This window comes from Pseudopodoces humilis, chromosome 7 (assembly GCF_049639895.1).
Source record: "Pseudopodoces humilis isolate 2021_Gansu_Grassland_sample_001 chromosome 7, ASM4963989v1, whole genome shotgun sequence".
Taxonomy (NCBI): Eukaryota; Metazoa; Chordata; class Aves; order Passeriformes; family Paridae; genus Pseudopodoces; species Pseudopodoces humilis.
Genome location: NC_142206.1, coordinates 46,073,238 through 46,098,158, shown reverse-complemented (window position 1 = coordinate 46,098,158; position 24,921 = coordinate 46,073,238). Strand labels below are relative to the sequence as shown.

Below are 24,921 nucleotides of genomic sequence, written 5' to 3'. Positions count from 1 at the left end.
TTGGCATTTCAGGCTCTTCCGACTTGGGAAGGTTTCTCTGTTTTCAGCCGTAAATACGATACAAGGAGGTGTCAGGCCTCGCTGAGGCTTCCGGCGGGTAAGACGGTAAAAAAATAACAGTTTTAGTTCTGCATGTCTCGTTTTTCAACGTGTAAAAGACCGGCTCCGGTGGCACGAAGGCCGTTCCCAATCGCAGGGCGATGGCCAAGGAAGGCAGCCGAGGCGTGTGGGCGCTCACCGGGGGCTGTGCCGCGGCGGGCGGACGGGCCGGGGAGGGCCGGCCCCGGTGGGACAGCGGGCCCGAGAGGGAACCCCTGAAGGAAAAGAGACAGAACACGTGGCACCCGCACCCTCCGCTCGAGCCTGCTGCATCCCCGCTCACCGGCAGGAAAACACCCCCGAAGGGAGCCGCACCTCTCAGTCCGCCCCCGCAGCTCCCCGCTCCCGAAGTTTCCTTCGAGGAAGCCCAGCGCGGGCAGCAGCCGCCAGCTCCGGGAGACGGCTCGGCGGGGCGGGGCGGGCGGGCGGCGCTAGGGCCCGGCGGGGCGCGGCGCCGCCGCGGGGGGGGGGGTGGGGGCGGCAGCGGCGGCGCGGGCTGCGGCTGCCCCCGGCTGCCTCCCGCCGCGGGGCGCGGAGCGGGGCGGCCGCGGGGAGCGCCCACCACCCCGCGGCGGCGCGGGAGCCCAGGACACGGACAGAGGTAACGGCGGGGGCGTTTCGCGGTGTCATCGGGAGCGTGCGCGGGTGCCCGCCCGCCCGGGCTCGCCGCTGTCGCCTCGCCCCGTCCCTCCCGGGCCGGGGAGCCCCGGCCAAACTTTTGGGGCCTCTGGGCCGGCGAATGCCTCGGGCGCGCAGCGGCGCCGCCCCGGGGCGTTAGTGGGGACTGCCCCGCGCGGCTCCCCCCGCCCCCCCGCCGAGCAGCCGCGACGGGCGGTGGGGAAGGGAAAGGAGGAGAAGGGGGAGCCCTGGGGCGAGCCGGAGCCGCGTGCGGGGCGCCTGCCGGGTCGCATCCCGGGCGGGCTGTGCCCCCGACAGCGCGGCCCGTGGGCTCCGGCCCCGGCTCGGCGGGCGCTGATGGGGCAGCGGCGCAGCCGGCGGCGGGCAGCCCCCCCACCGCTCCCTTTTGTTCCTGCGTGCCGCCGGCGCTTGGATCCCCGCCTGGGGAGAAAGCCGCTCGCTACTTCCCGGGCTCCGTCTGTGCCTGCACACCCGCCTGAAGGGCATCCTCCTCCGGTAGTGTCCGTCTGTCAGCCGCTGGGAAAGGGATTTTCCCCTTTTCGCAACAGCTCCCCGTTGCTTGTCGGTCTTCAGTCCCGGCTCTTCACTTAACTGGACTTACCGTGTGTTAATTCCTTCACAATGTATGTGAGTGTCCCTGCGCCCTGGAGAAGGATTTCCTTGTTGACTTGCCGACTGTGATGCGGCCAGGTATTATTTGCATCATCAAAAATATGCCTGTGTAAATCTGCTCGCACGGTTACAGTGCGGCTGCTCCTAGAGCCCAGTTTGCCGAAACTTTAATTGCAGCAGGCGATGTTGTACCGTGAATCCATTTCGGTCAGGGCGGACCGGTACTCGGTGGGATAGCGGCCTCGCCGAGGCAATCGCGTGTCACTCAGGGACAGATCCTGCTGTTTCATGGGATGAATCGGAAACAAAAATCAGAAACAATGAAAATGAGTTTGTGTGGTTTTTAAAACAATCTGACCTGGTAACGTCTGTTAAGGGCACAGTAAATCGGGCAGCAACCCCCCAGTTTTCTCTGGCACAGCCCATGAATCAGCCGGTAAACAGCATAAACTGTGATCACTTTGCAGCCGAAAATCTAAGGCCTCGCAGCCCTGGCTGCCGGAGCGTTACGTGTCATTAAAGTAGCTCTCTTGGAGGAGAGGGACTGTCCCAGGAGCTACAAAATCTATAAACACTTTTCTGATTGGTTTAAAAATTTAGACACAGGAAGCGGATGGTATCTAATAACAGACAAGTGGAGACACTGTTGTCATGGAAACTGAGAAGACTCCCCCCCACCCCCATGTATTAAAAAAAAAAAAAATAGGCAGAAGAAAAAAGTCTGCATATCATCAGAAATGCCTGCAGACCGCCTTGGCTGCTGTTGCCTTTCCCACAGCATCTGTTGAAACCTGAGAACATGCCTGTCAAATCAAGGTCATTTTACAATAAAACCCTGCACCGCCGCCTCCTCCTCTCCTCCCTGGACGTTGTCCCACACTTTCCATCCAAGGAGGAGTTGAGGAGATGCAGCCACCTGCCCCGTGCCCACTGGTGTCCTGCCCCAGCCTGGCCTGCTGCTGGGGAACCTGAGAAAAGGCTCAAAGAAGAGGGATCCTGGGGCTTAAAAGGCAAAAGTAACAAGGGATGACTTTTTTAAAATTTAATGGTCAGGCCATGTTTCTTTCCATGGGCATCTATGGACCCGGGAAATAGAGCTGGGATCGATCTCCCTCTGTTCCTTTGTATTATGAAGTTATATTAAAATGTAATGATTTGGACTTTCATATTAAGGCTGTTTCACAGATCTTCCTCACCTATTAAAAAAAAAAAGGCGATGAATGACTCTTGGAAGCCCTTTGCAATGCTTTTAAGAAAAAAAGGAAACACAGTTCTGTTTTAGCATGCTATGAGGGGAAAAGCAGAGAAATGAGAATAAAATATCCTTCATTGGTGCTGAATGCAGCATGAGAAAATCAGACTATTATTGTCATAAATTGAAGTTTTACTTCGCTGGACTATTGAAAGTTTATTGTGTGTGAAAGGAGAGAGCTATTTTGCTTTTGAAGCAGGAGAGAGCTATTTCATAGCAAACTCACAAGAAAGGTGTTAATGTTTTTGCTTATTTTCTTGGACAGCACTTGCTGATTTCAGATGTTTGTGATTGAGAGATGCCTTTGAGTATTCGCTGCATTTTCTCCAAAACATTTCCTTTTGTTGCTCTCTTTAATCTTCATTTTGTAGTGACCAAGCTGAGAAATAGCACTTCACCCACTGTATAAATTATCACTTTTAAACCTTAAATTACTGGTTTGCTTGTATATTACACTTTCTGCATTATTATTTCTTAAGAGAACCAGAGGCTGGTGAGAGAGGTCTTGCAGATCAGGAGGTAAATTTTGCAGGGGACTGAGGTGAAGATGATCAGTAACCTCTTTACCTGTACCCTTGGATCTTGCTCTCCAGAAAACCCAAGGCCTGACTTTAAAACTTGGTTGCAGTCAGAGCAGGCTGAAGGGATGGTAGAGCCAGAGGGAGCAGAGCCAGCTTCTGATTGAGGAATCCCTGTTGGCAGCTGGGCTGGCACCAGGGTGCAGGAGATGGGGACCCCCCTCCCTGTGTTGGGGACAGGCTTAGGGAGTCAGGCAGCTGTTTAATCCGGCTCACTTCTGATTAGACAGATGCGGCTTTTAATTGCTGTGGGGTTCAGATGGAGAAAGTTTGGCTTGGTAGTGAAAGCGTGCTGTTGCTTCTAGAGGTGAATTTCCTGTTGTTGGGAGCACCCTTATCAGCAGGAAGGTTCATGGGCAGGAAACGTGTCGGTTACTTGTTTTTACACATTGAAGGAAATGAGCTGGATTAGGTATCTTCTAGGTTGACCCTTCATCAGCCTCCACGTCTGTGCAACTTTATTTCTAATGATTTTAGTTTGTGAAAGTTTTATGATGTCAGGCATTCCCAAGGGAAATGCAAGAACTTAAATGCTTGTGTTGTCCTGTCAGTTTTTTGCTGTTATAAAAAAACACCCCACCAGCCTCTCTGGGCTATGTTTTCAGATGTGTCCAATTTGCAATTTTTACCTTTTGAGCCTCATTGCTGATACTCAGCTAGGCTTTTCTTTTTCTTCCCCCATTAAAATGAAAGATCAAAAAATGCACCAGTTATTTTACTAATAGGAGCAGTTCTTACAGTTCTGAACTGCCTTTCATCATGGATCATAAATCACTTTACAGAAATTAATGTTCTAATACCCCCAGAAGTTGTGGGAGCATAGGAAGCTGAAACTTAATATTTCACATCGACTGCACAAAGTTGCAAGGCAAATTAGGAACAGAGCTGGGAGTCAAATTAATTGCCCCTTAATTAGCAATTGCTAATGGATTAAAACTTTGAAAATATGTTTGCGTTTCCCAGGCGTACTCATGCAGCTGCGTGGTGTGTATGTGTCTGGGATGTGGGGCTGGCTGTGAGAATATAAGCAGTGGTTCCAGAAAATGCCAGTCATTTTCTGATCTCTGCCCAGCGTGGCTGGGATGCTAGGTTGGAGACTTGTAAGATTAGACATGGCTTTGGATGAAGGTCCAGAGCAAAGGTGAGGGCTGCGGTTTAGGTCTGTGTGTTCTCATAAGCAGGGAGGCTCAGGGAAATAAACATTTCTCTGATGTCAGCTCACAACAGGGTTTTTATGGTGTTAACCTTTGCAGAGGGTTTTGAGGGGGAAACATGAAAAAGTTATATAAACTTGTGAGAAGCTGCCTGGCATGCTGAATATGTTCAAATGGTGGCTTTTGGTTGTAGGAGATGTCTTGGTGTTAGGAACTGTTCCTGGCAGGAGAAGCTACCAGAGCTGTCTGGAAGCCTAAACTGGACTGAAATGGGACTATCGTGGTTGATGCTGGAATTTGCCAGTTCATGACTTCAGATGTAACATGATGCAGTGTGACTTCGGCCATAATTTTGACTTATTTGTAATGAAATTGCATTTGCCTTGTTACCTTCTCTCATGACCAACCCAAAGTAAAATTGTAACAAAATAATGAAAAAAAAAAAAAAGGACTCCAACAGAGCAGTGTTTTAGTTAAGTGTAAAATTAAAGCTGTGTATTTTCAGAAGTAATCAGCTGATTCTGGGAAACCAGTCTGAAGCTCTGCAAGGCAGGGCAGTTTTTGGGAAGTGATTTCTCTCCTAGAGTTTTCGAAATTCTGCTCCATTTGAAATGCCTCAACTTGAGCTGCCAAGCATGAGAGCAACTCAAGCCCTCCCTAAACTCACTGTAAGACTTTAGGTGCCTTTAGCATCCTTGGAACTTTTCTGAACTGAAGCTGGTTGTCTAGCATAAAGTTTGTACCTTGGATGTCAGCGTAGCCCATGAAAGAGTGAGGCTCCCTGTGTCCCTTTTGTTCCCCTTGAGGATGGATGCAGAGCAGTGGAACAGCCCTGCTTTGAAGGTGCCTGATGAAGGGGACCTGAGGAATGGCTGAAACTCACTCACACAGCTTTCAGGTGGGTTGTGTAGGACCACCCTCACATCAGCCCAGGTGCTGGTGGCCACTTGCTTGCTGTGGATCAGTTTCTCCCCAGCACTCTTAGGGAGGTACAAGGCGCATAAGGAACACATAGAAAACTCTCCATAAAGTGCATCTATTCCATAATGTCTGTGAAAATTGGACAGGCTACGTCTACTGGGGGCAAAGCTTCTACTTAATATGTTGGACAGTATTTTGCTGCTCTTTTATTTCTCTTGTCTGTTGTCTAAGAGTCTCTGCTGGAGATGGTTTTCTCTGCACAGGAGCACTGTGACTGCAGGACAGACAGATGGCAAGGCTGTGTCCTCTGATCAGGCTTGGTAGGTGCCACTGAATGGAAAGATCTGCCTAGATGTTTGACACAGGGATTTTTTTCACAACATTACCAGGAACTTATATCCGTGTTAACTGATACAATGTAATTTCCAATACTGAATGTTTTACCTTTTACTGAAAACAGATTAAAGCCAAATAAAGACAGGTATTATTCCAGGAATGGGATGCGTTTGGCCTGCACCAGTTTCTTCCTTTGTGTACCTCCCACATTCCGAGTTGTGGTGGGACCCTGCACTGAACTGTTTGCTCAGGCAAAGTGTGAGATTCCCTAGGGGGATCCTAATGGCAGACTGCTTACCTGCCACCAGCCTGCTGCTGATAGAGCCCACGTCTGGGCATATTTACTTTTGTTGCAAGGAGAACACTCCAGACTTCCTAACAGATGGGACTTTATGTACAAGGCAATCCAAGCTAGACCCTGGAAAGCATTTTACAGAATGGCCAGAATGGCAGCTTTGTTGAAAATTGCTTCTTAATACTATGTGGTAAAGCCCTTGTTCTTTTTAGTGTAGTTCTCTGCCAGACCTTTGCCTGCCCCTCTAAAAGCAGTGGCCTTATGTCTCCTGTGGCCCTTCCTCTGGTCCCAGGCTCACCAAGGCTGCCCTCTGCACCCCCTGGAATCTCTGCTGACCCTGCTACAGAGCTGCTTTCTGGATTATCTCTTGGGCTTCATAGTGAGGCCAAACTTTTCCCTGGACAAAACTCCAGGCATAGCACACAGACATGAACTCCCCAGCCCAACCCATCCATGTAGAGCCCTGTTCAGCATTACTTCCCTCAGTTACATCTTCCTGTGGACAATTTAATTGCTGGCTGGCCTTGCTGTGGAGAGGAGCAGAGGCATTAGAGGGGTTATGAGAGATTATTAGAGATGGGAGGAAGCTGTAGGTCTGACCCATCTAGATTTAACTGAATTATGTCTCATTTTACTCACAGCTCCAACTTGTTTTGAACTGGATTTTACAGTAGATCATTTGTAGAAGCTGCTCAATTAATATGTTAATTTTAACACCAGATTTTGTAAGGCTTTTATGTTGGAGGTGGTGAAGGGATCCAAATGTTTTGATCCTATTTTTATCATCCTCACTGTGTTTTTCTTACTCTGTGTTTTACAGAGAGGAGTGAAATTTTAATAATTCACTAATATACTTTCATTTCATTAACATTTTATCATTTTGGCATGGTGCATATGGTGAAGCCCGTAGTGTTCTCTTTAAAGACCTGATCTTGCCTCTACATTCTTGCAGCCCTCCAGGTGTGAAAAACCCTAAATGCAGATGCTATTCTACTTCTTGGAAAGTGCTTTTCTTTTTCTTTTAATAGATACTAATCTGAACAAAGCATGTAAGATTTTGGTTTTTTCTCTTTTTTATATTTTTTTTATAAACTGGAAACATTTATACAAGAATAGCTGCAGTGGCTGGGTCAGATACACTAAGTGCCAGGTCTCCAGCCATTACAAAACTTCACTGTGTGGTCTAGAGAGTGTGAATATGCAAGGTGTTATTGTGGTATCCATTGCATCATTTTGTATTGTGGCATGTTTGACTTAAGCAGAGATTCGTACTGGTGTTGAAATGGTTGTGAAACTTTCAGCTCACCTGGCATAGCACAGTGCTTGGTGTTAGGGGGCACAAATAACATGGAACGCTTTATGTAATCTTGGTGATTCGTACATACATTTGCAGAGGTGCTCACCTTGTGTTAAACATGTTTTTTTTAATTGTGATTGAATTTGAAGCTGATGTTCAGCTTTCATGATGGCTCTCCTTCCTTTTTTAAAGTTCCTTTTAAATTTTTTTTTCCTCTATTTTATCATAAATCTGTGAATTAGTGAATGATTTGTTACTGTTAAATAGATATTGTTAGCACACCAGATTATTTCAGGTATACTCAGAAGGCTTAAGAAGCCAAGCACAGGCTTAGGAGTGGGCAGTGGGTAGATACACAAGGCTGGAGAGTGGAAGAGAACGGTCTGGGCTGGGAGCAGTGGAGAGCTAAGGGACATGTAAGAATTTCAGGAGGAGTCATGTTTTGAAAAGAATGTGGATGTTGCAAGTCCAGAGGACAAGAGATCACAGTAATAAATATGGGAGATGTTGAGGGAACTGACTGAAGGTTTTTACTTGTCAAATAGAATATATTTGCCTTTAGAGGCACCAGGACAGAAACTCATCTCTTGTAAGTTGGTATAATATCACTTGAGTTAGTGGAATTACACTGACTTACACCACCTGACGGTGTGTCAGGTGGTATTACAAAAAGAGTGAGGCTGTGGAGAATGGTGGAACTGGAAGAGGTTATAGGCCTAGGCAACAGGGAGAGTGGAAGTTTGTTCAGAAGGGATAGAGAGGCTGGGCAAGGAAAGACAACAAGGTCCATTACAGCTATATTGGGTTTGATTTGATGATGAGATGCCCAGCAAGAGATGTCAGCAAGGCAGGCTGAGAGATGGGCTTGGCTGGAGAGGAGAGTTAGTGACAGAAAGTACTTTTCACATTGGCACAGTAGGAATTGGTGTCAGGGTGAGTAAGATCATGCCCAGGGTGTGGAGACTATACAGAACAGACCAAGGCTAAGGCCACAGCAGGAGCTGGGGGACAGGATGTGGATGTGGAGATACAGAACAATCACTAGACAAGAATGAAGAAGGCCAGAAGACAACATCTCACAAAGTCACGATTGGACAAATATCTTTCAGTATGAAAGGAGGAATAGCATAAAATATTACTTAGGGTTAAGAATAGAAAGGGAATGATGCTGAATTCTTTAGAGACATGAGCTATGAATAATCTGTACTAGTTAGTAAACTTTGAAAAGCTTGACCATAAATAAGCTGCCTCACTTCTGTTGCTGCAAAGTAGTCTTATGTAGTGGTGCAGCAGACCTTAATGTCCTGGGGGTGGTCACAGCAGCGTCACTAATGGGCACTGCGCTGTGGTGCTGCCGCAGCTGCGCTGTGCCGAGCTCTGCGCCAAGCTCTTCTGGGATGATGTGGCCCTGTCAGCCCCAGCTTACCCTGGGGACCCCCAGCTGGGCGCTGTGCCTGCTGCAGCTGGGATCCTGGGGCAGGCTGCAGTCACATTGCTGCTCAGGAAATTCAGAGATGTGCTGGGAAGTCACAGCGTTCTGACTAAATATACCGGCACTCACTGTAGCTGCAGTTGCTGCACCCCAGATGTGAGACCCCAGGTCAGGGAGTGGTGCAGCGCTGAACCACTTGTGGGTACAGGGAAGCAGGGAAGGCAGCAGATGGGTTCCTGCTGATTTGCCGTGGCTGGCAAGAGCACGGCTGGGTTGTGATGAAGAAGGTCTGAGAGAAACATTGCAGCTTCAGTTTGTGTTTTGGTGAACAGGAGATCTCACTTGGGATGTAGTAGCTTTGTGCAAGGAGGAAGAAAACACAGACTGGAAGAAATGAGATAAAATGTGGGAAAAATTAGATTAAAATGTAGGAAAAAAGGAAAAATATAGAAATTAGGCATATATATTAGGATGGTCACCCTTGTTCATGAGCCTGTCTCATTACTGGGGCAACTGTAAGCCATTCATAGTCCTGGGGCCCAGTGTAACAACTGGAACAACCTGCTTGAAAATGGGACCAACTGAATTGTACCGAAACAAGAAAAAAAGGTCCTGAACAGTCCAGCACAAATTGTGTAAAGTTAAGTGTGTTTTTAAAATCCTGTGTTTTTGCCAAGCCAGGGTACCATTTCTGACAGGTGAGGAAATCCCCATTCCCTGTTGGTGACTCTGGTGATCTCCCAGACCAGCACCTCAGAAGCAGCCAGCCTGAGAAAAGTCAGTGTCTTTAGAAACAGAAAGCATTTTGACTTTTCAAGTGGAATGATTTCTCTGTTTCCTATTTGTATGGAAAGCTCCCATTGTAGCAGTTTGAGAAAAAAGGCCTAGCATCTTGAAGCCAGAATGGTCGAAAGATTACTCCTGGGGAAAGCAAGGAAAGATGTGGTGGGCTTGGAGGCACAATAACAGGTGTGAAGCCTTTCAGTGTGGGTCACTCATGGGTGTTCCCCAGACAGCAGCAGTTTCCCCGTTGCAGCGCCTGTCTGAGGCTAGGAATCCGAGGGCCTGCTCCTGTTCCAGCGCAGTTGCTGGGAGGTGGAGGACTGGTGTGTGCAGCAGCCTTGCTCCACTTCCTAGAGGGCTGACAAGGAGGCCATGCGCCCTCAGCTGTCGCCCAGGCTGATCAGAGACTGTGGCTGTAGGATCAGGTTGTCTGGTGGTTTGTGCCTGTTCCGTTGAAGGAATGGAGCAGATGAGAGGGCCAGGCACAAGTATGTAGCCCCTGAGCCCCTTTTAAAGGGTATAATTTTACAGTGCTAGTGGCAAAGGCTTTTTTTTTGCCAGAAAAGCAGTGTTATCTTTCCTCAAAGAGCTGCATGAAACAGCCTTTGCTATGCTGATGTTGAGAATAGTATTAGTCTTGCCCACTTGCCCTTTCTCGCTTTGAGGGTTATGTCCCAAGCCAGTGGACTCTGCCCACTCCTCGTATGGTCTGCACTTGGTTTATTTGATCCAGGCTTCCTCCCGTCTTGCTTTTTTTGCTCTCTGCTCAAATGGGGATGCCCAATCATGGTGTGATGTGGACGGTTCAGAAAATGCTTTGAAATCTGGAGCAGAATTTTTTCTGTAGTGATTTTTAGTCTGAGTTTGTGTTCAATCTTGCTTGCTACTGTTAGCTACTGCTAGTTCTGTGTGGATACAAGCTGGGACCACAGAGAAGCAGGGATTCCAAGTACCCTGCTCTCTCAAAGTCATAGCATGGAAAAACAATTTTCTTTCTGACCCCAAAAACCCACAGTAGATATAAGGTATTTGGAGCAAAAATTGCTCCACTGTAGAAGTCTCTATACCAATATAATTATTTGTCCTGCTTTCATGTTTCACATGCTTTATTTAAGCTCCTGTCACCCACTAATAACATAGGGATATTGGGGAAATTTGGAAGGTATGCACAGTATTACTGGCATTTCTCAAGCAGCTGCTACTAGCCTGCTTACATTCAGTGGATTTCTTACTGTCAAAAACACTTTTAGCACCTGAATGAATGGGCAGGAAACCATCTAAATATTGATTAATGTTGACAGAAACTTCCCTCCCACCTTTCACTCATTCAAAACAGCAATGATGAAGGCAGCAGAATCCAGCTCTTGGGCTATTGGAAAGAGATGGGTTTATTTCAAAAACAGAGCTCTGCTTTGACAGGGTCTCTTGAGTGCTAGAGCTGGGAATCATAGGACATTCTGAGTCAGAAGTGGCCCACAAAGATCATTGGAGACCAGCTCCACAGAATAGCCCCGAGAGTCACACCATGTGCTTGAGTTTGTTGTCCAAAAACTTCTTGAACTCTGTCAGGCTCAGTATTGTGAACACTTCCCTGGGGAGCCTGTTCCAGTTCTCAACCACCTCTGGGTGAAGAACCTTCTTTTTATATTCAACCTAAACCACCCCTGACACAACTTCAGGCCATTGCCTCAGTCCTGTCACTGTCACCACAGAGCAGAGATCAGTGCCTGCCCCTCCTCTTCCCCTCACATGAAGTTGTAACTGCAGTGGAATCTCCCCTCTGTCTCCTCCAGGCTGAACAGACCAAATGACCCCAGCTACTCCTCATGCAGCTTCTCCTGAAGGCTCTTCACCATTTTTGTGGCCCTCCTTTGAACTCTCTAACAACTTGATGGATTTTTTATATTGCAATGCCCAGAACTGCCCCCAGTGCTCGAGGTGAGGCTGCCCCAGAGCAGAGTGGGACAATCCCCTCCCTTGCCCAGCTGGCCATGCTGTGTCTGGTGCCCCCAGGACACAGGTGGCCCTCCTGGCTGCCAGGGCACTGCTGGCTCATGTTCAGCTTGCCATCGACCAGGGCCCCCAGGTCCCTTTTCACAGCACTGCTCTCCAGCCTTTCCATCCCCAGTCTGTCCATACACTCAGGGTTGCCCCATCCCATGCAGAATCCAATATAGATTGATTGTTTCCAAGTGCAAGGGGCAAGAGGTTCAGCCTAGGTGGGACATCTGTAGGCGAGGGTCTTCAAGTTTTGAAGTAAGCAGCGTGGAACTTCGGATGATCATTGGTTCTAGTGCCAGTATGGGCCATGAATGCTGACAAAAATTGAAGCTTGTACCCTTTTCATGACAAAATCTATTGATTGTGATAGTCCTGGCTGATTTTGGTGAAGATTTTGCCTCAGCAAATAGCTTGGCATTTGATCATGTAAATAGTTTATATTTCAACTCCACCTTTGTGTATTCACGTGGAGCTCCCTAGGGATGCAGTTGCAGTGGTTTTATGGATGCAGAATTTGATGCTCCATTGCCATTACTGATATAGTGATGATGATAATGGTTATCACTAACTTGTATCCCAGTCTAAAGTATTAGTATTTGGCTGTTCCTCAGACATTTTTGCTCTGTCAAGTGCATCTTCCATTGATACCAAAGGTGATTTATGTGACTCTTCCCATTCTGGCAGTGTAAGTGATGCACATATGGCTCTTTGGAGCCAGTGGATGAGAAGGTCTCGTAATGCACAGGTGTGCTGCAACATAGATTTTTGTTGTTTAACTGTGATATCTTTATTTTGTTCTGAACAACACACAATCCATTACCCGTTCGTGCAAAATTCAGCATTTTACTGGCTGATGACGCGGGGAGCAGTGGCCAGACTCGGGCCCCTGGAAGCATTGTATTTGTCTTTATTGACATACAGTCTCTTAAGCCCATGGACTGAGATCAAAGTCTTGTGGCACTACAGGAGCAAGTGAAGATGGGCTGTCAACACACTTGTCTTTTAGTGGGGAACTTTGATGTGTAATGACTGAACCCAGGTAGCAGCCTTTCCCTGAGTTACTGTCATCAGGTTTCTGTCTTGGCCACCATGCTGTACTGAACTGCAAGAACATAGTTGTCTCTAGATTTGGCTGGCTGAACTTTTAAAGGAGGAAACAGAAAGACAGATGTGGACAGCAGGATCACTGAAGACTTTTTTTAATACTAGTAAAGCTAACTCCCCTAAAATGCCTAAGTATCAGTCTAAAGAATGGCTTTGTCTATGAGCTTCAGAAGAAGGAAACATTGTTAAGCTATAGAAATGCATATAAAGAGTTTATTACAGTATGTTAATTACCACTGCTTTTAGTTATCCATTATTAATGAAGTGATTTCCTTCAAGATAATGACATGTACATTTTCATGTATCTTTGTCAGTCAGAAGCACAAGAAGATATTCCTGTTCTACTTCTGCCTTGTGGTATAAAATAATGCAAGTCCATTGAAGTCAGAGGTGGATAGCTGGGGAGAAGGCAGCTTCCTTTTTTGCTAGAGAGCTTTAATACAACATTGTTTTATTTCTGCACATTAAAGTTAATAACACAGCAACTGTATTTTGAAGTTAAGTCTTTGTAGGATCTCTATATGTTAAATATCTGCGAACAAACTTTATAGTTGCTCTATAGGCCCTCATGATATATCATTTTGAGCTGCCTTCTATCTATTACATTTTATCTGCCTGCAAAATCCATTTCTAATTCTGGCCATATCTCCTTTGTGATCACTTGCCAGAAATCTATTCCCAGGATTCTCCTTATTTTAGTGAAATATCTCTGCTTCAGCACCTTTCCCAAGGTGGCTGATCTAATCAGGGCACTATCAGTTATCATTTCTCATTTCCTTTGCTAGCTCTGTCGAATGCAATGCACAGCCTAACAGAGTGTCATTCAAATACTCTCAGTGACCAAGGCTATTTCCCTTTCTTTTACCCTGCAAAACTCAGTTTGTATGTGGCTTCTTAAGCATATGCCCTTTGCTTTCTGCATGTGACTTATAAAATGCACTCTGGGAAGAGTTAATGTTAAGCAGATGAAATAGCTGCCTCTTTATTCATCACAGTTAAGTTCCATTGATGGTGGCCATCTGGATTTAAAATCCCATATCCACAACTTTGTCTTTTCAGGTAGAGAAGAGCAATAATGCTTCATTCCTGCCAACTATGTGTAAGAGAGCCCTGCTTTGCCATCAGAGTAATTAAATTTTTTACCTCCGTGTTGCAGAAATTTGTTACCTCCCTGTTGCTAGCCTCTGTTCTTGTCTTTTTCCATATACATGCTTCTCTTTTAACTAGGAGTGTGACTGTGTGCGAAGGTCAGCATACACCAAACAGGGTGCTTTTGTTTCTCAAATAAAGAGTCACCTGTGTAGTTGGATCCTCTGCTAAGGTTAAATGTGGTTTCTATAGACACAGGTCCAGCAGTAGCATTTGGTTTTGGCCTCTTTTTTTTTTTTACATTGGGTGACAAACCTCTTAGTGTTATCTTAGATTGCTATCACAGACTAATGCTTGTTTTAATAAGTGCGTGGCTAACTATTCCATCCGCTCTGGAAGATGAAGTTATCCATGTGCATCCTCACAGCCCTTCCTTCTTTGCACCATTTAACACTTGCTGTCACAAGCCCTGCTTTGCTGCAGACTCGTTTCTCCAATGGTTTTTGTGAGGGCCGAAGCCTAAATCCTGCATTTCAGGAGGAGAACAGGGAGCAGGCATTCACCAGACTGTCTGCGACTGGGGGGTCTCTATACACCTGTCCCGTCTGCAAAACACCGTGCAGTGCAACACTTACATGATCCTGGGAGCTTGCCATGAGCTCAGCTCTTGATTTCTTTTGAAATTCATAGAACCAGGTTTTTTGGGTCTTTTTTCCCCCCACTGTTTGAATGAAACAAACCTGTCTTCAAAGTCTGCAGCAGACCAACACATGTATTTCTCCTGTAGCCTGTTGCAGGCTACAAAATTAAATATATTGTTTTCAGACAGGGAGAGGAAAAATTAGGAAAATGTGTTTTAAGTTGACAGAAAGAAACAGTGTGATTTGTTATTTTATGATAACATTATTGTTATTAAGATACAACACCAACCAGGTGCTCTGTGTTTCAGCTCTTTGGCACATCTTTTGCTGAGCTATGTCCCAGATTGGTGAACTTCTGGGGTAGGATATTTGCAGTCCCTCCTGGCTGTCCCTTGGACACTGTCCCTCTGGTTGGCTGTGGAGCTGCAGAGTGGGGAGCATCTGCCCTAGCAGGGGATGGCAGAATGAGCATCTGGGTGTCCTTGAATGGCAATTTCCAGCGTGGCTAAATAACAAGGATGGTGTCTAATGGCTTAAAAAACTGCTCATAGTGGATTTTTTTCTTGTTATTTCTTCACTGTAGGAAGGTAGAGAAATCTGTGTTAAAATAATAATTAAATGCTGACAGTACTAAATTTCTACCCAGCATGAGTTGGCAGCAGTTGCAAACCAAAACATTAGGTCATTAAAGAGAAAAGAAAAACCTGATTAAATACCTCTGAATGTTTTTCTGATTAGGTATTCTTAAACAGAACCTGTGGCTGTAAGAGAAGGGTGTACTTGACAGCAGCAATTGCTTTTGAGGGGAAAGGTAAAATACTCAAGTTTTAATCTGTATATATGTGTATTTCAAAGGATTTCTTGCTGATCTTAGCTATGAGCCACCACAAAATCTCCCTGCCAGGAAATAGGTGAAATCGCTTCAATGTTACATTTCTGGAAAGAACAGTTAACAGTGACTAATGTGCTCAGGGCTTTGTTTTGGTCTCCCTTTCCTCTTCTCTGGCTGGACAGAGTTGATTTCACACTTGAACAGTCGTGGTGGACCTTGCTGTAGCATTGGTAGTAGTGAAGCACGGTGAGGCTTGGGGCTGGCTGCAGTGTGCATCCTGCAGACACAGAGAGAAGGGTTTCTGCCCCAAGGAGCTTGCTGCCGTGGGGTGGTATGTGAAATCAGGTGAGGATTCAGAGGGGAGAAAGAGTAATATTGGGTACAGAAACCCCCTTCATGGCCACCTCATGGCCAAGGGTCCACTGCTCTTAGAGGTGAGCTGAAGGTGTTTTTGTAAAAAAAACCCTTTTATTTCAAGCATTGTTAGCTGAGGAGACTGCAAAGTAAAACTTGTCAAAAGGTGCATTTATAGGCTGCCACTTTTTACCTCCTGTTTCTTCCTTTGATGCGCTGTATTATATATTTGCTCCAGTGTAGTCTGTAGCAATGTTTTAGGGGCTGATACCAGCAGCACACAGCACATGTCTGGCACTCCTTTCAGGTCCTCTTTAAGGAGTGTTGATGGAGATAGCAAGGAGAAGAGTAATCAGAGTTGCTGGGCAGCTTTGGTCAGTGTAGCGGAGTGGTGGCTGCTGGGCCTGTGGGAAGCCCTGGAGCTTGAGAGGAGTCAGTGGGGTGCTGAACATCCTGTCTCCAAGTGCCAGGAGCATCTCTGAAAGCTGTATGACCTCTGTGGCCAAAACACACTTCCCAAGCATATGCTGAGTGTGAAGAATATTCTGGCTCATGTTCTTGATCCCAGTCCCATTGTATCAGAGCAACTCATTGTCTAGTGTGTTTTAAGATGCCAGCCCTGTGAGACACCACGGGGTCATCCGTCCCTCTTCCTGCCTTCTGGCCTTTGCATACTTATATTTGAGAAACTGAGGAACACGGAGTAAGAGAGAGGATTCACAGATTATTTTAAACTGTTCTGTTGGTCAAAGATTTAGCATAGGGCAATGCAACTTTTTCCTGTGTTATTATACTCTTTCCTGCACCCAGAATATGCATATGAACAATGGTCTCACAAATGTAATTTCTGCTACCTCTAGGACGTAGGGCAAAGCTTCCTCTGAAGGAGTTTGAAGAAGGCTCAGCATCTTGTGCTTAAAATTTTACTCAGCACTTCTACTGGACTCTTCTAAGGTCAGCTGGCATATTCATTTTTCCCTTGGGAGCTGTAGAATTTACACACTTTTTTTTCTTCACTATGCATTCCAGAAAGCAATTTCTCAGGAAGAGCGGTTCTACTTTAATCTCCAGATTATCTGTGGTTTATTTTTTCTCCTAGATAAAGAGGCTAAATAATCTAAGTGTAATTAAGGCAGAGCTGGGGTCTCTGTATGGGCATATGTGTGTCCAAATTTGAGAACTACTGCTTTTAGTTGCAGTGTTGCAGCTGCATGGCCTGAGTACATCAGTTATTTGGAGGTGAGCACAGGTGCTCCAGTGAGCCTGGCCTCTGCTTAGGAGTCAGTTCTTGAGGCCCCTGGAAATACCCTGGAGTAGGAAAGCAGAGCAAAGGGCATATTTCTGCAAATGTTAGAGCAGTGATTTTTTGCAGTTAAATGCAGTGACCAAGAACAACGGAAGATTTTGGCTGTATTTCTCTCCTATATGGAAATGTGCCAAGCAAAGAACAGATGGGGTCAAGGGACTGCCTGGGGTTGTCTGGGTCTTGGGCTGCCTCCATCCCAGCCCTGGTGGGAGCAGAGTGACCTGCTCTCATGTCTCTTGCCTTTGCTGCTCTGGAATTCCTCCTGCCTCAGTCACAATCCTGCAGAGTGGCACATGCCAGGATATCCGTCTGCAATGTGCCATGGGGGAATTAAATTCCCCCTGCATGAGGACTCTTCCTTGTGAGAATCTGCCATCAATAGACCTTTGTGACAGAAAGTGGCTCTGAGAGATTGGACCTCCAAGTTCATGGGTCTTTGTACTACTAGCACTGGGTTGAGACAAACTATTTCTCTACTGACATTAATGTATTTGACCCTATAGAGTGCAAGGTAGCCAAGCAGTTACAGGCCATTAATCTCCAATTGCTCTTGTCAAGTATTATATCCATTAATCTGGGGCCAAATAGTAGTTTAGTTGTTGGCATGGGCCATGATAAGATAAGTTATCTCCTGGTTAGTACCGAGTTAGTATCTAGTTAGCAGCTTTTGCAACCCTATATACAGATGCCCTCAAATTTCACCAGTTGCTGCACCAAAGCTAAAGCTCAGCACTGGTTCTTCTACTAAATGTGCCTTCAGAACCAGCTCCTTTTTCTGTGCTTGGATGGTTGGCTCAGGGAAAGCTGGCTGATGCACAGGTACGTATGGACAGGGGTTGCCTGCTTTTAGCTCTACATGGTGCATCACTTAGCCCGAGACACCCCAGAGGCAGCTCCCAGATGGGCTGCTTTTTCACCCTGTGACCTCTTTAGGCACTGCTGGAAGGTAGGTGGGTTGTGTTGTTTCTGTGCACATTCACACACTGATTTTGTTGCTCCACTTAGCAGAGGAGGAGCACTCCAGGCGTCCTGCAGCAGAAATTCCCCTTATTCTTGGACACTGCCCAAGGGTTACTCGTCAGAACAATAATTGCTAAAAAGTAAAGATGCTGAGCAGTAAGACTTGTGAAGTGCTTTGATAAGCCAGGCTGTGATGACTGTGTATAGAGGGGTGTCCTTTTGTTCCATGAATGGCTATAAAAGGCTTCAGTAGCCTTTCTCTGGCAAACTGCTGGTGTGCGTAGTCAGGAGTTCATCTGAACGAGTTTTGCAAGCTCAGTGCCACCATACACATACTGATCTGTGGTTGCTGCTGAAGTAAAAACTGTTAATGTTTTAATGTATTAAGTTCTGCCTGCACCCTTCTGTATAGAAGTCTTGTTTTGAAAGTATAAGAAAAACATGAAGATGTTTTAACATAGCAAAAAGCATTTCTTCCTACACAGTGCCATTTCGGAGAGGGAACAGCTTCTCCTACAGTTCTGTTTTGGTCTAGGTCTCTCTCTTCAGAGATTTAAACATATGCTTATATCAGTTCCTCAGCTGGTGTATATCTGTTGACATAGTATATATACTGGCATAAAACGTGGTCTGCATTTACACCTGATGTGTTTGCCATTCATCTTCAAACTTAGCAGAGTCCTCAGGTTTTAAACATAGTCCTTTAACAAAACTGTAGCATGAGGGCTTTGGGTTTTTTTGTTTTTGTAACAAGAGCATTGACATTATTCTCAATAGTAAAGGAAAAGGATTGGGAAGTTGCTTTTTATCCTGACATCTATAGGTTTTTTTTGGGTTATGCAGCAGATGGGAATCGTAATGCTCCAGGTAGAACAGGCTGTGACACACCTGGAGCAAAATCCAGATGTGCTGGGTGTTTGTGAAGAGTTGTCACTGCAAGACTTGTCCTTCCCTTGGGAAGCTGGTTGCAGCTGGAAGCAGGTCTATGCTGGTGGGGCACATAACATGCTCTGGTTTTGCAGCTTCAGGTCTGGGTCAAAGCAGGGATTTCCAGAAGTCCATGAGTAAAGCTGGAGCGCAAACTCATTGAAAATCCATGTGTGTCCAGGTAAGTGTCTGCAATCACTCACAAGCCATGGCTCTACTTAGAAGAAATGGAACGGAGCACATTTGTGAAGTGTTGGGACCACTCTTCCTGGCCATGGGAGGTTTTGCTTCCAGGTTTTATTTGTTTGCGGATTTTTTTCTAGCTGAAGTAGCATTTGAGGAGATAGGGTAACAACTTTAACCTCTGTTCAGACCATCTGTAAAGAAGATGGTAATTATTAGAGACTGGGATGAAATCCTGGTCCTAATGAAGGATGTCAGTGATCATCATTTTGAAGATGCTGAGATGATCTGTGGTAGGTTGGCCTCATCAGCTCTTTTAGATAATCTGTAAAAGACTCTGTTAGGCCACAGGAATGCAGTTCTCTAATTTTTGTTCTCTTGCTTGCTCCTGTTGCCCTGGTTTTGTTTCTTTTCTCCCTAAATCTAAACATTTTTAAGCTTTCATTCTGTGTCCCATGCATGCATTCTTTTGCTAATGAAATGATCGTGGTCAGATTTCAGTCTTTAAAAAGTAAGAGCATCAGTTTGATTCTGTTTCATTTTTGATCAGGTTACAACAGATAATGCTGACCTTGTCTGAAGATAAGGGATACAATTATACTTGAAGTGCAAAATTTACTAAGTGCAAAGTGATATGAAAATAGGCTTGGGTTTTTTTTCCTACAAAATTTAAAGGCATCAAATAAGCTGAAGTGATTTTGAATGTGGTGTTTGGGCCTCTCTTTTTCCCTTCAGTTCTTCAAATGTATGCTACAGAAGAGCATATTTTTGAAACTGTGTAGTGGAAATAAGTAATGCCTAAACTGTGTTATTCAAGACTTCAATCTAGTTCAGCTGTTATTAGGACCACTCTTAAATAAGTCCTTTGGACTGATATAGGTGACTTCCTGCCATAAATACCATGAAGTTTCTATTTTATGTAGTTTGATTTTGTTACAAAATTTCCACTTATTCATCTGCTCTGCTATGATTTTTTTTGTGTATTGGCAACATCTGTCACAGAGTTTTAGTGGGCCTACGTGTTACCAACTTGCTCCTTAAGACCTGCCCTTGTGCCACAGTTGTTCCCAGTCACAGGATAAGGCAATCACAAAGTATTCCCATCCCATGGAGGCATCCTCTGCTTCTGCAGCTTGGACACTGGAGTCAAGCAAGGTGATTTTGCCTGCCTGTGTCCATAGGGGTCAATGTATTTTGCTTGCAGCACTGAGGACTATGTAATTGGCAGTTGTGGTGACAAGACTAAGACTTCAGGTGTTCTGTCAAATCTGACAGGGAGTTGCCTGTTTGCTTTTTGTTTGGCAATTCATTGTAAAAACACAGCAACAAGAGGATGCCTCCTGTCTGTGGCTCATATCTGTCATCATGCTGTACACAGACATCCTCTCTTCTACCAAAATATGGAAGATTTCCAGTTAGTTGTGTGGAAACTGGGGAGGGGGCTGTATTTTTTCTTAGAGTCTTCTTGTTACTCTCTTGCATAAGTTGTTCATTGTTTCACATTCACTGTTCATACTTGAAGATTTTTAAGAGGAGGATTGATACTTTGAACCCTTGAAGAACAAAATTAGGCAAAGTGGAAATGGCTTTGATTGCCGATTTGGTGTATGATGCTGTGCTCTCTTCACTGCACCACAGATGAAAGCCTATTTGTTGCTAAAAAAACACAAATCTGATGCTCACCTGAGTTCAGTTATTTACTTAGAGAAAAAAAGTTTTCTTAGACATGAGAAGGCTATTTAAAAATTTGTGTTGGATGTTTTAATTGCAGCAAGTGATGAATCCTTTGAAGTTTTATTACCTATTATATACTCAATTCAAAAGTTACCTTTTGCAATAGCTTAAGGTTTTTTATTTGCGTGAGATTATTAACATTTCTGTTTCAAGCTTTCAAAGAGAAACTATCTGAGCATGATTATGAACATTAGATTAATGCATAATCCCCACTCAAAGTTTCTCCTACATTTCCATGTGCTTGTTTAGAGGCCATTCAAAGGTGCTTAGCTTTAATTGCCATTATGTGAGCACACAGAAATAAGGACCCAAGAGTCTTATCAATTATTCTGTTCACAAATTCGTTTTTGATCATCTCAGAACTGTTCTAAGTTAAATTTGCATTGAAGTTACTGGGACTTTTAAAGGTATTTATCCTATTGGGCTGAAGATTCTATTGTCTCCTTATTTAAATGCTCAGTGGTTATACCTTTCTTGGTCCTCATGTGATTGATGAGGATTTATTTTTTGTGACATTATTTTTGGAGGTATTTTACCTGCATGCAAACTTTTAGCTGCTGACACAGAAATAATACAAGCCTGTGTAGAAATGGCACAAGTGTTTGAGTTTTGTATTTTTTTCAATGAGCTGCAAGATCTTAAGTACTTGAGTTGGAAAGGAAAAAGGAACCTTGTCTTTTAACAGCCTTCTCAAATATTACTTGGGGGACTATAAATGGAAAACGAAACTGAAAGGCAGCTGGACCGACATCTTTCACCATCCAGGAGAAGCCTTTTCTGTAGTCACAGCTCCTACTTTAGTGTCTTATCTAAAGACCTGTGAAGCTCACAAGGGAATTCAGAGTGAGCTATTGTCAAGTAAAAAACTGGAAATACATTTCTAGAATGCAGCAAAGGTCTGGTGTGTGGGGAACTCTCTTTGGTGCAGACTGCCCAATACTAGAAGGACACAATAAGGGTGAGATTAAAAAAAAGAATCTACCATTCATTACACTACAAAACAGAGTAGAAAATATATTTTTATGTGCTTATGCTGTAAAATCAAGAATAGGCTAGTAGAAATCATACAGAAATACCCTGTACTTCATGCAGCGTGCTACCCAAATTATGAACAGCTTTCTAGCACTGAAGATACTAACACAAATGTCAGCGGCATTAAAACACAACAAGCTGAATTCTGTCACATCAGAAGATTTCAAGCCATCCTTGACCTTGCTTGTCCCACCCATATGTATCATTGAGTATGGGGCACTCCAGAAGTTGGGCTCTGTGGGTTTGTGGTCTCTGAGCTATCCATCTTCCCATATGTATGTTGAAACCAATAACATAGTGAGGAGTACAGAAATGCTGTTTTGAACCCTGTCTCAGCCAGATGTTAGGAGCACAAGAAGTGCCTCAGTTAATTGAAATTAGTTAGTTGAGCTCAACACCCTGCTGTCAGGCAGGCAGTGGGAGATGCCACCCAGAAGCCTCCATCCCTGTCCCACTGGTGGTCCCAGCCTGGGTGGTGTGTGTTCATTTCCCCCCAGCAGTTGCAGCACAGTCCCTGCCACTGCCTGCGAGTGATGCTGATCTTGGAGAAATAAATAATGCATGTGTGGAGGGGTATCTTCATCAGCTTCCTTTACTGGCCTTGCAGCTCTGAGTTTCTTGTCCTTAAAGCCACCATATTGTGCCCAGCTCTTTATTTGTACCTGCCCAAAGCCTTGTATGTCACTGTATCCTCGGCATGGCATTCACCTAATGGCATGGCCTGACACCTTAACCTCTGATTCCCATTCAGCTCGTCAGTTGTTTTCCATTCTGCCTTTTCATGTGTTTTTAAAAGAAGATTTTTAAACTCAGGGGTTACAAAAGTATTTTATGTTTTGTCTTTTTAACATTAATATTTTCTGTTTAGTTAAAATTCTCCTCTTTCTGACAAAACAGCCTGTGTGTGTTGGGTGAAAGAAGGTTAATCAGTTTTTCAGTAAAAAATTCCTGTTAGAGTAAAGCTTCTCATATGCAAAAAAATACTGAGGTTATGATGTTTTGGATTTCAAGCCCAGTGCACATTTCCAGGTTATCATGGAAAGCAGTCTCCCCCAAATTTTCTCTGGGAAAAGCAAGTGCAGTTTGTCATGAGTCCCAGCTAATTTATTCCATGTTCCATAAATGTTATCCCCTACCAGTCCAAAGGCTGTCATTACACTGCTGTCATTAACCATCTGTTTAGCATGTAAAACTCCTCGGGGCAGGGATCACATCTTTGCTTTGTACTGTGTAAAGCTGAGCCTGTGGCTAACACTTGAGAAACAATTAATGATAATGCAGCTCAGTAGGGTACTGGGATACGAAGCTAATAAGAGTGGTATAAATGCCTAGCTGGATGGGATTAGAGGGAACTTGTGTGTCCCAGTGGTGTGTCTCCAGCAGGTGAAGGGAAATAATCTTAAAACATCCTATGACAAGGAGCAGTGAAAAAATAAACAGCATTTCTGAAGGATGTAAATGAGAAAAGAATGCAAGAGAATCACAGTTTGGGCATGTGTTATGCTTTATTATTATTATTATTTTAATGAGATTTTTGCTAAATAAATATATTATTCTCCATCATAAAATAAGGGATCACTTCAGAACATTGGTATCATTAGTGCCTGCGTTGTCCTTTGCATGGTCTTCTGCATTATAAGTCAATGCTTTATTGTATTTTCCTTTGTATCTTAATGAACCCTGTGTGTCTGGGAGAGAGAGAGAGAAGCTCAGTAGATTTTCATCTTATGTTAATCCATCAAAATCAAGTTAGTTGCGAGAGATGGAGGAGGTGCGTGTGTGCGCGCAGACGTCAGCGCCCAGACTAAAGCTTGCCAGTTGCCCAGCAACCTTCCCGGAGGAAGATGGATGTCCTGCCACCCGCACTGCTTTTAGCCAAGCTACAGTGTATTCATGGCACCGCATCCCCTGCGAGTGTATCGCGGTACGGCATCCGCTGCACACACAGGGGATGGGCACGGGCTCAGCTGCTGGGGGATGTCGCCTCTCTCAATGGTTGGCTCTCCTGCTGGGGCTGGCGAAAATGCATTTCATGCCATCCTTGTTAAAACTATTAATTCGGTTGACTACATCACGTTGGTTTGGGAGCAGGTGCTGTGGACTCGTTCACACTGATGGTATTGCTCTTCCCCTCCATCAGGGTCTTAAAGCCATATTGCCAGCAGAATCTCCCCCTCTTTTCCGGAAGGGTCCTTACCTGTAGTAACAAATAAAATCATGGGCTGTAGGAGCTCAGCAAATGCGATATGTGTCACTGACCTCTCTCTCTCTTTGGTAGTTTCTTCCTGAATTGGGCTCAGCTGGCATGGCCAGATCTGACCTCCACATTGGCTGTGCTTCCCTGTCCTGTGGTTGACCAGCATTAGGACACTCAGCCACACGCTCAGGGGACCCCAGGCACTGTTGGGTTGCAGCCTAAGAAGCCTTTGGAGGAATCAGAGGGTGCTTTCTGTTAAGAGAGTTGTGCAAAGCCAACATTTAAATGCCAGACAGGACTTGATGGTGTCTCCTTAATTTTATGGAATATTTAATTATAGGATGCATTTGTTCACTATTTGGATTCCTTTAGAAGATGTGTCAGTCTTGTTCTCAGGGATGAATTTAAAATTCTTACACATTTACCATGGCTGGACTAAATCCTACTGAAAACCTCACACAAAATCCTACCTGTGTAATCACAGATATTTTTCACGGTCTGCCTCTGGTGCCTTTATTTATGTTGACAAGCTTTTTACTTAGGGTTTGATTCAGGAAAGCGGTTACGAATGTATTTGACTTTAAATCTTTTTATAGGCCTATTGAAACTAATGAACTTCTCGGCAGGTTGAAACTTGAACGTGTGCTCTGCTGGATCTGGACGTGTGTGAGTCATGTTGAGAAAGCAGGACCTGGGAGCCTGAGGAAGGCAAAAAAGGCTATGCTGTCGTCAGTGCTGTTGTATTAGATTCTTTGTCCAAGCAAATTAGGGTATAGAAACATACAAGGGGTATCAGGGGAAGCAGCAATTCTCTTAAAGCAAAAATATTTTACAACCCCTTAAACTGAGAAAAATCTGTCCCAACCCAAGATACATTGCTCTGCTTCATCTGTGTTGCTCCCTCCATCGTTCCCCTGGAGCAGCTGTTTGTGGGCATGCAGCTGCTGTGAAGCTGTTTCTTACACCTGTGTCCTGGGGTGACTCGGTCCGTGTGCCTGTGACCATAGGGGAGCAGGGACTGCCGAGAGATGGTGTTTGTATGGGCAGGCAGGGAAAACTCCCAGCAGCACTGAGCTGCATGTGGGAAGGTAACATGGCTCTTGCTTACTCTGGGCTTAGGTATGTGGCAGTTATGTGTCATTTCCAGTGCACTTTATGGTGGC

General features: G+C 44.9%; 1 protein-coding gene across 4 annotated transcripts in view; it reads left to right on the top strand.

Annotated features, from left to right (window-relative positions):
• Window positions 1-617: 617 nt before the first annotated feature.
• Window positions 618-24,921, top strand: part of FOXN3 (forkhead box N3) — a 211,311-nt gene continuing 187,007 nt past the window's right edge. For 3 of the 4 annotated variants that reach the window (XM_088057356.1, XM_088057355.1, XM_014249851.2), the window contains exon 1: window positions 618-700. The gene's annotated coding sequence lies outside the window, so the exon portion shown is untranslated. The remainder of the gene's footprint in view (window positions 701-24,921) is intronic. The other variant, XM_005520199.3, reaches the window with a different exon arrangement.